The 16,510-nt window shown below is 39.6% G+C and overlaps 1 non-coding gene across 1 annotated transcript; it reads right to left on the reverse strand.

The window, feature by feature from the left end:
• Nucleotides 1-4,705: 4,705 nt before the first annotated feature.
• LOC116554725 lies at nt 4,706-4,846 on the reverse strand. Its single transcript, XR_004270287.1, has one exon. It is a non-coding gene; the product is annotated as a U4 spliceosomal RNA (small nuclear RNA).
• Nucleotides 4,847-16,510: the final 11,664 nt, after the last annotated feature.

The following is a 16,510-nucleotide window of genomic DNA, read 5'->3' on the forward strand; positions in this document are numbered from 1 at the left end:
GGTTGGCATTTCTCTAATGACCACGGATGATGAGCATTTTTTCATATGTTTATGGGCCTCATATATGTCTTCTTTTGAAAAGTGTCTGTTCATATCCTTCGCCCACATTTGGATGGGTTTGTTGGTTTTTTTCTTGTAAATCTGTTTTAGTTCTTTGTAGATTCTGGTTATGAGCCCTTTGTAAGATGGGTAGATTGCAAAAATTTTTTCCCATTCTGTTGATTGCTGGTTCACTCTAATGATTGTTTCTTTTGCTGTGCAGAAGCTCTGCAGTTTAATTAGATCCCATTTTTTCTATTTTGGCTTTTGCTGCCAATGCTTCTGGTGTTTTAGTCATGAAGTCCCTGCCTATGCCTATGTCCTGAATGGTTTTGCCTAGGTTTTCTTCTAAGGTTTTTATGGTGTTAGGTCTTATGTTTAAGTCTTTAATCCATCTGGAGGTACTTTTAGTGTAAGGTGTCAGGAAGGGGTCCAGTTTCTTCTTTCAGCACACTGCTAGCCAGTTTTCCCAACACTATTTATTAAACAGGAAATCCTTTCCCCATTGCTTCTTTCTGTCAGGCTTGTCAAAGATCAGATGGTTGTAGATGTGTGATGTTGCCTCTGAGGCCTCTGTTCTGTTCCATTGGTCTATATCTCTGTTTTGGTACCAGTACCATGTTGTTTTGATTACTGTAGCCTTGTAGTATAGTTTGAAATCAGGCAGTGTGATGCCTCTGGCTTTGTTCTTTTTGCTTAGGATTTTCTTGGGTATGAGGGCTCTCTTTTGGTTCCATATGAATTTTAAGGTGGTTTTTTCCAGTTCTGTGAAGAAGGTCATTGGTAGCTTGATGGGGATAGCATTGAATCTATAGATAACTTTGGGCAGTATGGCCATTTTCATGATATTGATTCTTCCTAACCATGAGCATGGAATGTTTCTCCATCTGTTTGTGTCCTCTCCTATTTCCTTGAGCAGTGGTTTGTAGTTCTCCTTGAAGAGGTCCTTTACATCCTTTGATAGTTGTATTCCTAAGTATTTTATTCTCTTTGTAGCAATTGTGAATGGGAGTTTGCTCATGATTTGGCTCTCTGTTAGTTTATTATTGGTGTATAGAAATGTGTGATTTCTGCACATTGATTTTGTATCCTGAGACTTTGCTGAAGTTGCTTATCAGTTTCAGGAGATTTTGGTCTGAGATGATAGGGTTTTCTAAATATACAATCATGTCATCTGCAAATAGGGACAATTTGACTTCCTCCTTTCCTAATTGAACACTTTTAATCGTTTTTTTTCTTGCCTAATTACTCTGGCTAGAACTTCCAATACAATATTGAATAGGAGTAGTGAGAGAGGGCATCCTTGTCTGGTGCCGGATTTCAAAGGGAATGCTTCCAGTTTTTGCCCATTCAGTATGATATTGGCAGTAGGTTTGTCATAAATACCTTTTATTATTTTGAGATATGTTCCTTCAATGCCTAGTTTATTGAGAGTTTTTAGCATAAAGCGCTGTTGAATTTTGTGGAAGGCCTTCTCTGCATCTGTTGAGATAATCGTGTGGCTTTTGTCTTTAGTTCTGTTTATGTGGTGAATTACATTTATAGACTTGTGTATATTGAACGAGCCTTGCATTCCTGGGATGAAGTCTACTTGATCGTGATGGACAAGCTTTTTGATGTGCTGTTGCAATCAGTTTGTCAGTATTTTATTGAAGATTTTTGCATCTATGTTCATCATGGATATTGGTCTGAAGTTTTTGTTGTTGTTGTTGAGTCTCTGCTGAGTTTTGGTATCAGAATGATGTTGGTCTCATAAAATGATTTGGGAAAGATTCTGTCTTTTTGTATTGTTTGGAATAGTTTCAGAAGGAATGGTACCAGCTCCTCTTTGTGCATCTGGTAGAATTCAACTCTGTATCTGTCTGGATCTGGACTTTTTTTGGTTGGTAGACTATTAATTGCTGCCTCAACTTCAGCCCTTGTTATTGGTCTGTTCAAAGTTTCAACTTCTTCCTGGTTTAGGCTTGGGAGGGTGCAAGTGTCCAGGAATTTATCCATTCCGTCTAGGTTTACTGGTTTATGTGCATAGAGTTGTTTGTAGTAACCTCTGATGGTAGTTTGTATTTCTGTGGAATCGGTAGTGATATCCCTTTTATTGTCTTCTATTGCATCTATTTGATTCTTCTCTCTTTTCTTTTTTATTAATCTGGCTAGTGATCTGTCTATTTTTGAAGACACAACATATCAGAATATCTGGGACACATTTAAAGCACTGTCTAGAGGGAAATTTATAGCAATAAATGCCCACCAGAGAAGCAAGGAAAGATCTAAAATTGACACCCTATCATCAAAATTGAAAGAGCTAGAGGGGCAAGATCAAAAAAACTCAAAAGCTAGCAGAAGATAAGAAATAACTAAGATCAGAGCAGAACCAAAGGAGACAGAGACACAAAAAAAACCCTTCAAAAAATCAATAAATTCAGGAGCTAGTGTTTTGAAAAGATCAACGAAATAGACCTCTTGCCAGATTAATAAATTGTTTTTAAGTAAAGTTCTCAGTAATTTTTCCAAACTTTTTTCCCCATTGTCCTCAGTAAGAAATATATCTTACCTTGCAACTAGTACATATACATTCACATAATAAGAACATGAAATTTCATGAAACAATTCTTATCTTTATTACCTATGATCGGGTAAAAGCAATGTATAATGTAAATATTTATGTTTTATTAATCTGTAAACACAAAATGGAAACAAATCAAAAACAAACAATACCAAACTAAAAATTAGGAAATACTTTATTTAATGCTGCAGCTATGTGTCTTTGTTACTTTAATTGGCTCAAGATTGAAAATCCTCATTTACGCAAATAAGCTCTTGAGAATGTTAACAGTGCCAGCATATTCTGATGTTTAACTTCTTTATGCATTATTCAAATTTTTAAACTGCTGATCATGACTCACTAATGTCATAACTGACTATTGTCCCCACAGTTTGAAAAACAGTAAGCCAGAAATATTGTTAAATTGTCTACTACTAAGATGAGCTAAGATAAGGCAAATGTATTGCAAGTATCTACAATAGATCCTTATTTGAGCTCAGACATCTGTAATTTTTTTTTTTTTTGAGACAGTCTTACTCTGTCACCTAGGCTGGAGTGCTGTAGCATGATCTCAGCTCACTGCAACCTCTGCCTCTCAGGTTCAATCAATTCTTTGCCTCAAACTCCCCAGTAGCTGGGATTACAGGCACTCAACACCATGCCAGGCTAACATTTGTATTTTTAGTAGAGACAGGGTTTCACCATCTTTGCCAGGCTGGTCTTAAACTCCTGACCTCGTGATCCACCTGCCTTGGTCTCCCAAAGTGCTGGGATTACAGGTGTGAGCCACCGTGCCCACCACATCTGTTGTTTTTGAAGCTCTCTAGAGGGGAATTCCAGTTTCTCATTCACTACTGTGGATAATTTGTAACAATTCTCTTTATGTGGAGAGTCATCTGTATTTCACTGTGGACTGCCATTCAAATTCATTTCTTCTTGATAATGAACAGGTGCTCTAAAGCTTCTCTTTGCCTAGGTCTATCCTTCTCTCTGCCTTTCCCCACTTATCCACAGGAAGCCACACTGGTCCACCCAATGGGCCGTGTCTGACCCATGCTCTTTTCCTTTCTTGCAGTTTTCCATGTTGCTGTTCTTCTGGGAGACTCTCATCTCCTATCTGGTATTCTAAATTCTGCACATTCTTCAAGTAGCAGCATAAGCTCACCCACCATCGGGTCTAGCTGATCATGCTGCCCCATACCTTTTCTTCCTTTTCTGATCACCTATAGGCCTGGAAAGGTTTTTATTCCATATTTATTGATACAGAAAAATATTGAGGATCCTGTTGGAAGAGCAGTGTATTTATAAAATAGCATGTACATTGTAGAGCTAAAGATAAAGATAAAGCTATTCATTCAGAAATTAACTAGGTGTATTTGGGTAATTTTATTTTGGTTTTATTTGCCCAGTTTATGTTTTCTTATTAACACATAGTACACAATAAAATAATAAAAGGAAAGTCTTAACTTTTGAGCTAGCTGTGAATGTCTTCTATTATTTGAGTGCTCCCCAAATTTAACACAAATACGTATGGGCTTAATTGTTCTCTTCTCATGTGTTCAGCTTCCACTTCCAAATGTATTGCAATTTTCTTGAAAATCCAGATGCTACTTTTCTGTTTTTTCTTAATTTTCATTTTCCAATTTTGATATAACAGCAAGTTATTGATAAACTTGCTCTTGATAACATCTGAATGTAGTCAAGTAAAAGCTTATACTGTATATGTCTAGAAGATCTTTGTGTTATATTTTACTTCCTTCAGACCACTGAACACTCTGTAAATATTGCCTCTCAGATTAAAGCATAACATCAGAGAAAAGGAGAGTTCTTTGTTTTTGAAACTGATAATATATAGTAGCTATGCAAACTATACATGTGAGTTTTTTTTGCTTACACTATGTACTCCACAATTTGGTTTACTTAAGAAAAAGATACAGGAAGGAAAATGAGAGAAGAAGTGAAAGTGAAAGAGAGGTAAGAAAGACAATGGAAAAAAAGAAAATGATAAAGAGAAAGGAGAGATACAAGGGAAGAGAAAAGGGAGAGAGGAAGAAGAAAAAGGAAAAATGGATAGTTAAGCAACGGGAATGAAAATGGGGGAATTAAATAGTATTTTTTTTTTAGTCTCTACAGAGACCGTCAAAAATTGCCAATGCCAACTATATTTCAAGTCGTCATGGCAGGGTATTGGGAAAAGTTTTCATTTAGCAATAATTGCGCCTCTGATAAACCTCATTGCCTATAACATTGTCACTTTGCAAAGCTAATTAAGTAGTATTTTTAAGGGGAAACAATAAATATTAGACTGAAGCTACCACCAGAAAAAAATAGAATAAGACCCATAGTTATTTACTTGTTTATTTATTTATTTTGCTTTTCAGTCTTTCAAATATTTAAAGATAGTTACTTTGGTCCCCAAATTCTTTTTTCTTTTCTGCTTAAAGAAGTCAAAATGAAATATTCCTTAGTTCTCTAAATATTGAGTTGATATACAAGATAAAGATCTGAGAGAAAAGAAAAAGAGTCTTTAAATAATATTTATTTTATCTATAATTTTCCTTTTGCTGACTCTAATCTAGGACTTTACAGGCATTTTATAAATCCTCACAGCAATGTTATGAGGTTTTATTTGTACCCTTATTTTACACAGAAGAAGACGCCTGTTTTAAGAAGATAAGACTTCATCCACAGCTGGGAAGTGGCAGAGCCAGATTCCAAAGCCAGGTCTACTAACTACACTTCCTCTCCAAATTGTTGCCCTTTCTGGAGGAACAACTCAATTGTTCTCTTTTAATCATCTGTTTTTCTAGGTCTCCCAGAGCTCTCTAGATGAGACCACATTTATTTATTATGAATTTATTTTGCAGTTGACTTAGAGAAAAAAATGTGATTAAAAACACCTGTCTGGCATAACTTCAATACCAGGTTGGGCCTAGCCCCACCCCAAGGCAATGAATCTGGACTGGTTTGCCTGCTCAGACCCAGAGACTCCCTGTGAGGTCTGACCCCACTCTGGAGATATAGGATAGCTGTGGCACAAGATATGTCCCCGGAGCCTGGGAAACTACATCAAGGCAATTGCTAAACTGTGGAAACACTGCCATTAATTTGGGAGATAATGGCTGTGAGAAAAGGAGGCTCAACAGGGACCCTGATGGGTCTCAAGGATTAGGAGACATCCCTCAAGCACTTTGCTCAAGCCAAACCAGCTCCTCACAGCAGGTGGGGAAGAGGGTGTGGTCTCGGCTGGTGCCTAGCTACCTCTCCCAAACCCGTTGGCCTTCGGGAAGGGATTATGTTTCCCGTGCAGTGTGTGCCTCTTCTGAAGTAGGCAGTAGTCAGCCTGTCACTGCTGGAGTCTTTATGACCACCAATTTCTGTTACCAGCTCTGTTTTTCCTGGGATATATCAGATATCACATCTTACATTTTACATTATGTCAGTTTAATGTAGGCAAGATGTTCCCATGTGCAAATAACGCATCCAAAGGAAATCTTAAACAATGGCACATACCTCACTCCTTGAGTGGGTTAGGCCAAATGCCGTGCATCAGGAGGCTCCTTGACACAGAGCATTTATGTGGAAGCTTCACCAAGGAGCCACCTAAACATAGGGTTTCCTCTTTGTGGGTGTGCCATGAGCTGATTGGATCAGTAGCCAAAAGTATAATTAGGTGCTCTGGGTTACTAAGCTAGTTTTTCTGTTTATGTCCCTCCCCTAGAGTTTGAATTGAGCACTATTTTGCGCTTAGGCTAAAATAATATTGCATCAATTTTCTTTGTTTAAAAAAATCCCTGTGACCCATCAATTCTACATTTTTCCCTAAAGGGTGTTATTTTTACACCATGAATACTTTAATTATAGACTCCATGTTGGAAATCATCTGTAATTATCAAACAAAGCAAAGCCAATTATTACAACCTGGTTGGAAGAGACCTGAGGGTTGGTCTGAACCTTGTTTGCTATGAACCATCTTCTTAGAACCATCCCCGGGAGGTCCTCTGACCCTGCCCTAGTGGCCACTGCAGGAAGATCTGCTCTGGTGAAGAGCAGGGGTTTTGGATTCAGTCACATATGGATTTGAATCCCAGCTCTGATCCTTAACAGTGAGCTTTTAGGCAATTTACTGAAGCTCTCTGAGACTCAGTATCTTTATCTGTAAGATGAGCCTACTAATAAATACCTTGCAGAGCTGTTACTTTTATCAACATGTCACAGGGAGAGTCTGATTTAATTCACAGGCTAAATATGTGTGTCTTTATTCCTTCTCTCCCCTGAAACTTCACTGACAGTAAATGAAATTAAAACACATAGGAAAGTTCTAAACTCACAGGATAAAGGGAATAGAACAGGAGACAATTACAAACATGATATGTCAAAACAATTTTGTAAAATTTGTAGTAGAAGCCAAATTTTACAGAATGGAGAAAGCTACGACCTGAGAGTGTGCAGGGGAGATACGGACAGAAGTGAGCCAGACTGAATGACGGTTTGAGGCTCAGGGTTTGGAGGTGAGACATGGGCTGAAAAGAAAGAGATGGGTGAAAATCTTTACCGATTGCAGTTAGAACCTCAGTCTCTTTCTTCCATCCCACACAACAAGGCAACTACCCCTTCCCAACCTCAGGTGAGATGGGAAGTTTACAAAGAGAAAGAAAGTAGAGACAGGATAAGAAAATTAGATATCAACTTAAGACATACAACATCTATCCAGTAGGATTTCTGAAAGGACAACAGAGAAAGCAGAGAAGATATAATCAAGTGATGATGTTTTAAAATATCAGCATTGACTGATATTAATACACACACACACACACACACACACACACACACACACACACACTCTCACAATCTTCCCTAGGCACATCACTGGTGCTCTGTCCCGCATCAGAATGTCTCAGAGGCTGAGGGGACATCCTCTGCAGTGTTGTCTCACCACAAGCTGCTATTCTCCTTCCTAAATAGACGGTGCTTTGTTGCTGAGGAGCCCAAGGCTTAGTAGATTTTTGTCTGATTTAGATAATTGAGATGGGGAGGCTGGCATTGGCAGCATCATTTCCCTAAAATCACATTTATTTCTACTACTGCTTGGGTCTGTTTTTATTAGTTCAATTTTTTTTTTCCAGAATATTCTTGGAAAGAGAATATTGACCCACACTGTTATTCAAGCTCAGTTCTGAGAGAGCACAGCAGAAAGAACAATCACAATACATCAGCCAATGAATGTTACAATGTCAAGATTGGAAAACAAATTTACAAACACAATTTTAAATATCAATTTTGAGCCATTTCGTTGAAAAAAATTCTTTTCTAAACTTTGTCTACCTGCATATTTAAAAGGATGGTATACATCTGAAAAGCAGTAAAGACTGTTTTGAGTAAACTTTTCTTCCTTTCCCCCACCTCCCCTCCCATGAATACACACACATGCTACATACAGAAACACACAATTAAGTGGGTAAGAGTTAGGAACATTACCTGCATGGAAAATACATCTTAGGCTGATGGGTAGAGAAAGTAAGTGAAGGGGAGAATTGCAAATTACATAAAGTAATTCTGAAAGGAAGATTTTTAGGAGGAAGCATGTTAGAGGACAATTGTCTAATTGTTAACATTGGATTTCAAATTCCAAGTTAAAATTTATAATTTCTAAATGCAAAAATGAATACATCTACTTCAACAAGTAGGATAATCATCAGGATAAGATAGGCTATACTTCAATTACCAACAAACGTGAAACCGAAGTGGCTGATCACATGAAAGTACATTCCTTTTTCATGCAAGGTCCACTGCAGGTCCAGCAGCTCCCCAAGGCAGCTTGCTATCAAGTGACCCACGCTCTCATAATTAACATCATTATTTTAACCTGAGGCCTATAGCAGGGAAAAGGAAAATGTATGAAGAATCCTAATCATTCTTCTATGCTTCAAACTGGAAGTGATCCGCATCACTTGTACTTTCAGTCCACTGGCCAGAACTTGTTCCAAGGCCATAGTTTAATTACAAGAGAGTCTGTGAAATTAAAGGGAACACATGGGTATTTGGTGAGCATTAAATATCTCTACCACAGGCTGAAAGCATAGATGGAAAGGCCTGATTCTGCCACTTCCTCACTGTGTCATTTATTTAAGCACTCTGACTCAGATTCTTCAACTGTAAAATAGAGATACAATAATATCTAACTTAGGAGGTTGCCAGAAGGATTATATGAGAATTTGTAAGTAAAACTTTCAGAATAGTGTCTGTCAGAGAGAAAATTTTATGACTGTTAGCTGTTATGTTACCATCATTACCGTATTGCCTACTCACCATACACACCAAGGATTGACTAATCTTTACTGCCTCTGTGACTTGAAGTGTGACTCTAAGAGGAACATATTATATTTGAATGGTATTTTACAGTTTGAATGTCAACAATAAACCTGTGTGATGGATGCAGGAAAAACATAATTTTCAATTAATTATTTAGGAAACAGTTCAGAGACTGCTCAACTGGGTCAAAGTTTCATCAACTAGTTCCGGTGGAAAACTAGAATCCAGTTCTTATGACTGTTTCTACAGCCTTATCCATGAGCCCCAGAATGGCTGATCAATGGGGAAACTAAGGCAGCAAAGGTGGCTTGATTCAAGGTGGCCGAGGGCCACCTTCCAAGATTGTAAGAAATACTCTCTTTTATTTTCCTTTGGTTTTAGTAAAGTTTGATATACTTTCAAAGTGTTTTCCCAGTAAGTGCCATTTTAAAATAAAAAACATAATTGTTTAAATTTACATTTCACCTCTTGGAAAGCAGCAGTCACATTATCTTATAATTATAATAAAAAAATATATATATATTTTCAAAGCATTAGAATCCAAAAATTTTAAGTTAAGTATTATAGACTAAAGGAGAAGAGAATCCCAGTCAATTTTAATAAACTTAGTAAATCTTACAAATGAATATTATGTTTGAAATAAAATAGGAATACTTTTAATTTTCACAAATTATTTGGGCATGGTCTGAACTTAGTGACTTGCTTCCAAATAACATAGAAAGGGCAAAATAATAACATTGAAGTGGAGAATCCTGAAAGACATCACTTGACTAAGTGATGAATGTTGACAGCACCAGTGGTAGTTATGTGGATCTCATGCAGCCTGGTAGAACGTGACAAGAAGGCCACTGTGATAATCTTCCCCAAACTCATAACACCATCCTACTCATGATAAAAACATCAGATAAGCTCAAATGGAGAGATATTCTACAAAATACTAGATGTACTGAAACTGTCAGGGGCATGAAAACAAGGAAAGCTCTAAAAACTGTCACAGACCGCAGAGGAGTCAAAGGGGGCATGGTGACTAAATGTGGTGAGTATGCAATGTTGGATTGGGACCTCCAACAAGAAAAGGGAATTAGTGGAATAATAAATCCAAATGAAGTCTGGAGTTTCGGTTGGGGTTCTTTTTTTGTTTATTTGGGACGGGATCTCACTCTCTTGCACAGACTGGAGTGCAGTGGTCCTATCTCGGCTCACCACAACCTCTGCCTCCCAGGCTCCAGCGATTCTCCTGCCTCAACCTCCTGAGTAGCTGGAATTACAGGCACGTGTCACTACCACCTGGCTAATTTTTGTATTTTTAGTAGAGATGGGGTTTCACCATGTTGGCCATGCTGGTCTCGAACTCCTGACCTCAAATGACCCACCTGCTTCAGCATCCCAAAGTGCTGGGATTAAAGGCATGAACCACCGTGCCCAGTCCAATTTTTTGTATTTTAAATGGAGATGGGGTTTCACCATGTTGGTCAGACTGATCTCAAACTCCTGACCTCAGGTGATTCACTTGCCACGGCCTCCTAAAGTGCAGGGATTACAGGCATGAACCACCACGCCCAGCCAGAAACTCCAGGCTCTTTAGCTATCACCTTCCTATCCTCACACCCACCCCCCCGCAACAGCCCTGAACAACTACTAACTTTTCTGCCTCTATAGATTTAACTATTCTGAACATTTCGTATAGATAGAATTGTATAATAAGTGATAGTTTGTGACTGGCTTGAAGTAATATTTTGTATTCTCCAGATAAACTTTGAAGAATAGATAGCAAAAGTAACTTAGAAAAATGCACTTTTAGGGATGCAGATACTATATCATTTTGAAATATAATCTCAACGCCCTACTCCCACGGTGTCTTGCATTCCATCTGCATGCAAACATGCCAGTCCACATTCCATTATAAACATTGTTTTGTATGAAGCAAAATAATAAATACAGAGTAGTGGTTAAGAGCACAGCTGAGAGAGGCAGGCCACCTACTTTAAATGCTAATGCTGTCCTGCAGCAGCTGTGTAACCTAGGGCAATTACTCAAGCTCTCTGGTTTTTAATTTCCTCACCTGTAACACTGGAAAAATAATGGTTCCTGCCTCCTAAGAGTGTTAGAAGGATAAAATGAGCAAATAGGATAGAGGGATAAAATGAGCCTTTGAAACAGTTTATAGGACATATTAAGAACATATGCCCTTGGCTGGGCATGGCGACTCACACCTGTAATCCCAGCACTTTGGAAGCCTATGTGGGTGGATCGCTTGAGGTTAGGAGTTTGAGACCAGCCTGGCCAACACTGAAACCCCATTTCCTGTCTCTACTAAAAATACAAAAATTACCTGGGTATGGTGCCATGCGCCTGTAATCCCAGCTACTTGAAGCATGAGAGGTTGCACTGAGCCAAGATCAGGCCACTGCACTCCAGCCTGGGTGATAGGAGTGAAATCTTTTCTCAAAAAACAAACAAACTGTATGTGCTTTATTTACTATTATTATCAACTGTGAGGGCAATTCAATGCAAACAGTGCTCCCTGGAACCTATTTGATCATAGACCATTTCAACTAGAAGTGTCTTTCTAAATTCCCCAGTTTATTCCTCTCCTCCTTGGAAGAAGAAACTTTAGCCTGGAAAGACCCAATAATGTGGCCTTATCCATTTAACAAATATTTAATGAGGACATATTATGTACCACGCACTATCTCAAGTTCTGTGAATAAGATTGAAATGATCCTTTTCATCATAGAGTCTAGTGGTAGATACAGGTAAATGGTTATGACAGGGATCAAATAATGTGGTAAAGAGAAGAATTGTATCATTGCGTAAGGGAACAAAGAGAAACCAGGCAAGACGACACGTTCTGGTTGGTTTTTGGATAGCTTAGAGAAGTTTCAGAGCACGGGGAGATAATCGGAGTAAGATAAAGAGAGGAAGGATTTCTGAGATGTTTTGCTGAGAGTTTTGATTTCCCCCTATCAGGCATTTTCAATTGCAGTAAAGAGACTTCAGTAAAGATAAAAACACTTAATTACTTTGCGAACATTTGACCACCGTTTCTTGAAATACAGGCTGCATTTAGGATTGAGCTGTGAGGATCCTGGGATTTATGTAGGTTCTAGCCTGTCACAATATTATGCAATCCTGGGGAAAGTTAGAGGGAGCTTTGTGAGCATGCAGGAAAGTGGACTTTAACTTAAAAGATTCAAAAAGGAGCAAGAGACAGCTAAACTGGGACTTGGAGGATGAAGGGGCTGCTCTGGGGAAAAGTATTCCAGGAGACGGGAAATGAGCAAAGGCAGGAGCTGGGGTGAGCCAGGCATGTTCCAGGATCTGAAAGTGGGAGGGCATGGCTGGAACACATTAGCCAGAAGGCAGAAGGCAGCAGGTGAGGCTGTGAGGTCATAAGGGTCTAAACTTCATCCTCTTGGCACTGGGAAACCATCAAGGACTGTAAGCACAGAACAGGGATGATTCACAGGGCGCCAGTTAGTTGTTGACCCAGCAAAGACCCCGACTCTTGAGAGTAAAGTTTTTTTCACTACCCCATACTGACCCCACATCCCACATCCCACATCCCACCCTCAAGAATGGAAAGCTGCAAACTTCAAGAAAGTTAGCAAGAAACCAGAAGGTGGCTGGAAAATTTCCACAGCCTCCTCACAAGCAGGAGATATTTTCTACCTTCTTGCCTAGTGCCAGACCTAGACGGGTTATTATCATTATTATTATCACTAGACAATATTAGAGAATAAACATGTTTTATTTTCCCTTTATTTCTACAGTTCTTTTCAATTCACAGTTGTAAACTTGTTTCTGTATCTCTAAACAGTAGTATTAATTGCATGGCTGCTCTGTGAAACAAATTATTCTTTGGTGACCCCATGAAAAGCCAACATCATTGTAAAAGGAGGAAAAATTTAATTAAATGGGTAATACTTTCAAACCTAATATTCTGTTATGAAGCAATTTGACAGTATGCTTTTGCAATATTTATTTTCTCCTTTTTTTTATTTGCAAAGTTTTATAGTATTATAGTATTATGCAGCATTGTGGATTGTGATGGACATAAGCCATCCAGATCCCCTTCAGGAATAACGGAGACTTTTCTTGGAGGGCTGCCAGAAGAAAGACCTCAAAAGACCTCATCTGCAGAGCTCTCCCAGCTTTGGGGATTGCCACAGCTTCAGAAAACCACCTCCCTCTCCTAAAGTCATGATTCCTCCTTATCAAGCATATCTGGTGACTAAGTGATGCAGGCATAAAGAGGCTTCTCCTGTCTCCTGACCCCTGCACAATTCTAAACGGCATTCCATCTCTGTAAATCACTGCAGGGCTGTCTGCGGCATCTAGCAGTTCTGCATCCCAACTCAGCTGTCCCTTTGCCCATTCTTTCCTTCCCTTCCACAGGTGTTGACTCCAAGGGCTCTTGCAGAAAGGAGATACAATCTTAGTCCCCCTTGTCCACAGAGGCAAGAAGCAGGAAATTTTGTCATGCTGACGAACAAGGCCTGAAGGTATTTTGCAGGTGTTTTACTATCTGGAAGAGAGCAAAACATAAAGGATGAGAAATATATTCTGAGGGCCTAGCTCTAGGTATGTATGTCTTAGGTTCTTGCTTTGTAGCAGTGAGAATTCAACATATTTCATATGTTGTTTATTCTCTCTTTCTTCTCTTCTTCCTTTGTCCATCCATCCTTCCAGCTCTAGAGGTTTTCTTCCCCTGACCCCATCTGTTATCAATGCATAAAGCCCAGTGTAATCCAAGAAGCACCACAAGGTCCCTGTGGCCTAAATGTATTCTCCACTGGCTTACATGCCTTCCTCTTTTTATGTACAAAATTCACCACTAAAGCCATTCTTTTGGATAATTCAATAGTTAGAAGCAAGAAGTTCCTATTCAGATACATGCACGTTACATGGGAAAAAGGGCTCTGAGAGTCTTTGCCTATTTTACTAATTAATCTTTGCTTGTTTACAAGGATTCTTTTTTTTTTTTTTTCTGGTTTACTCAGGAAAACATCACTATGGAATGAACTTGATTGAGAAGAGATGGCAAATAGGACAGGTAAGATTTAGTGAGATTGGAGGCAACTGGGTGTCACTTACAAGGTCCAGGCTTCCTGGAGTGGCTTCTCTTCTAGGACTTCAGGAGACAGGAGAGCCAAAGTGGAGGGAACTGCCCAAACTGTGCATACTTCAAACAAAACAAAAAAACTCTGCCTCCGTCTCAGTTTTACCCACTGAGTTACCCAAAGACTCTCGGCTCTCAGATCAAATGGATACTCATCACATATTGTCTGACAACCTTTGGGTGACTTTTTATGTTGATAAGGTCCCTGCATGGCCCATCCTCACCTTTTAGAGCACCCTCCTACCAGGGCCCCGGGGCCCCGTGTCTATAAGCTTCTCCTGTTCAGACGTCATTGGCTTCTCCTGCTCTGGACTTCATCCTGCCTTCCTTTTTCTCATTTATGCATTTCCTGAGGAGAAATGATGAGTTTCTGAACAAGTGCAGGAGCCGTGGGGATGAAGAAGAGGAGATAAAGTGTGCAGATTACATAGGATGGGGTTTCAGCTCACTCAGGCCGAACATGGGAAGAAGGAGCCCTTCAGCTTTCCTCTCTCTACAGCCAGCCTACCCCTCATTCAGGCTCAGTGAGAAGCCCATCTTGGAATCTGACAGCACTCTCCAAATACCTCTGCCTGCCTCTGCCCTCTTCCTAGAATCACGTGGCTGTGATTGTGTACTGCACCTTGGTCACAGCATGGGGGCCCTGTAGTTCAGGCTTGGAGGTAGATCCTTCTCTGCTTGCACACCCTCACTGGCTTAGGGTGATTTTCATCTCTTTCAGATGAATGGGATGAGTGAGTATAGAAATAGGAGTTATATAATGTTGGCATATGATCTGTTGATGTGGAACAAGGAACAGGACCAAAGACCAAGACATGGGCTGAATATCAAAAGATGGAAAAGATCCTGAGAAGATAAGAGGCCACATCTGAGAACCAGTGTTTCTAGAGAAGGGATGAAGTCCTCGGAGGCAGGCTGTTTCTCTTTGAAAATTATGTCCCTAGGTGCTGCGGTAGAGAGGAAGAGATGAAACAAAGATGGGATAGGGAAATTCCGCAGTCGTAAAAGTTTGTTCTGCAACTTATTTATGCCTCATTTAGAAAGGAACCCTTGGAGTTAGATGGACCTGATACAAACTATTGAGACCCATGAATTTAAGAAGCCCGTGGAGGAGAAAACATCCTTAGCATTGACAACAGCCACGAATATGTGCCCTGAGAGGGCCTTTGAGAGCTGAGCTGCTTATGCTATTCTTACTGGTTTATCAGAACAAAATCTTTCAAGCCCATGATTCAGAAGATAAGGGAAGAAGAAAACTTCAGCTGCCTTGTGTAACCTTAACCTCGCATGCACAGGCACAGAAACACCCAAGGTGTTTGGGGGAGATCTAGAGGATCCTCAGAAGAATGCCAAAGGGCTTTTCCAATGGAAGAGAAGCAATTTGGATGAAGCACCCAGTAACGCCGTTGTTTACAGTTGAGCATTTTTTTTTTTTCTTTTTCTTTTTCTTTGAGATAGAGTCTCACTGTCGCCCAGGTTGGAGTGTAGTGTGTGATCACTGCAATCTCTGCCTCCCAGGTTCAAGCGATTCTCCTGCCTCAGCCTCCCTAATGGCTGGGATTACAGGCCTGTGCCACCATACCTGGCTAATTTTTGTACTTCTTTTTTTTTTTTTTTAAGTAGAGATGGGGGTTTTACCATATTGGCCAGGATGGTCTTGAACTCCTGACCTCAAGTGATCCGCCCGCTTCTGCCTCCCAAAGTGCTGGGATTACAGGCATGAGGCACCACACCAGGCCCAAATGAACATTTTGTATAGTGTATAAAAACACCCAGATGAAGGACCCAACCTCCTCCTTGCCGAGCTGCATTACCTGCCTGAGATTTCACTGTCAGGAGAAGTGACTTTTCTCAGTTAGTCTACTCAGGGGAGAAGTTTTTCCCAAATTTGCACTCAAACTTTCCAAAAAATAGAGGTGGCCCAGGGATTTCGCTATCGTTTTCCAAAGCCCAGTCACACTTCTTCTCACACTATGAACACTGCATCTAAAGCCAATCTTTAAATCTTTGAATTTATTTAGATAGACAAAATAACTATATGTTTCTTACATTATCATATTTTTCTTAAATAGTAAAATTTACTTATTTGGTAAGATATTGTTTTGTTAAAAAATGCAACTTGTGATTAATAAAAAAAATCTGTGTTTAGAAGAGAAAATAAGCTATTTAGCTTTTATGGATTTTAGTTTTATATTACCGTTCTGGGAAGAAATCTTTAACTCTCAAGAGTTGGTAACATGACAGCAATGTAATTTCTAAAGGATCATTAAGCCAGCCAGTTTTCATCTGTTTAATGTCACTTTCGGGTACTTGAATTTCTTTGATTACTGGCCATACAACAGTTCACCAGGGGACGTATTCGCAAAATGGGTCCTAAGAAGCTGAATTTGGCTAGGCCGGGTGGCTCACATCTGTAATGCCAGCACTTTGGGAGGCCAATGCAGATGGATCACAAGATCAGGAGATCAAGACCAACCTGGCCAACATGGTGAAAC

The sequence above is a fragment of the Sapajus apella genome, unplaced genomic scaffold, assembly GCF_009761245.1.
Source record: "Sapajus apella isolate SASKATOON/1434 unplaced genomic scaffold, GSC_monkey_1.0 scaffold1, whole genome shotgun sequence".
NCBI lineage: Eukaryota > Metazoa > Chordata > Mammalia > Primates > Cebidae > Sapajus > Sapajus apella.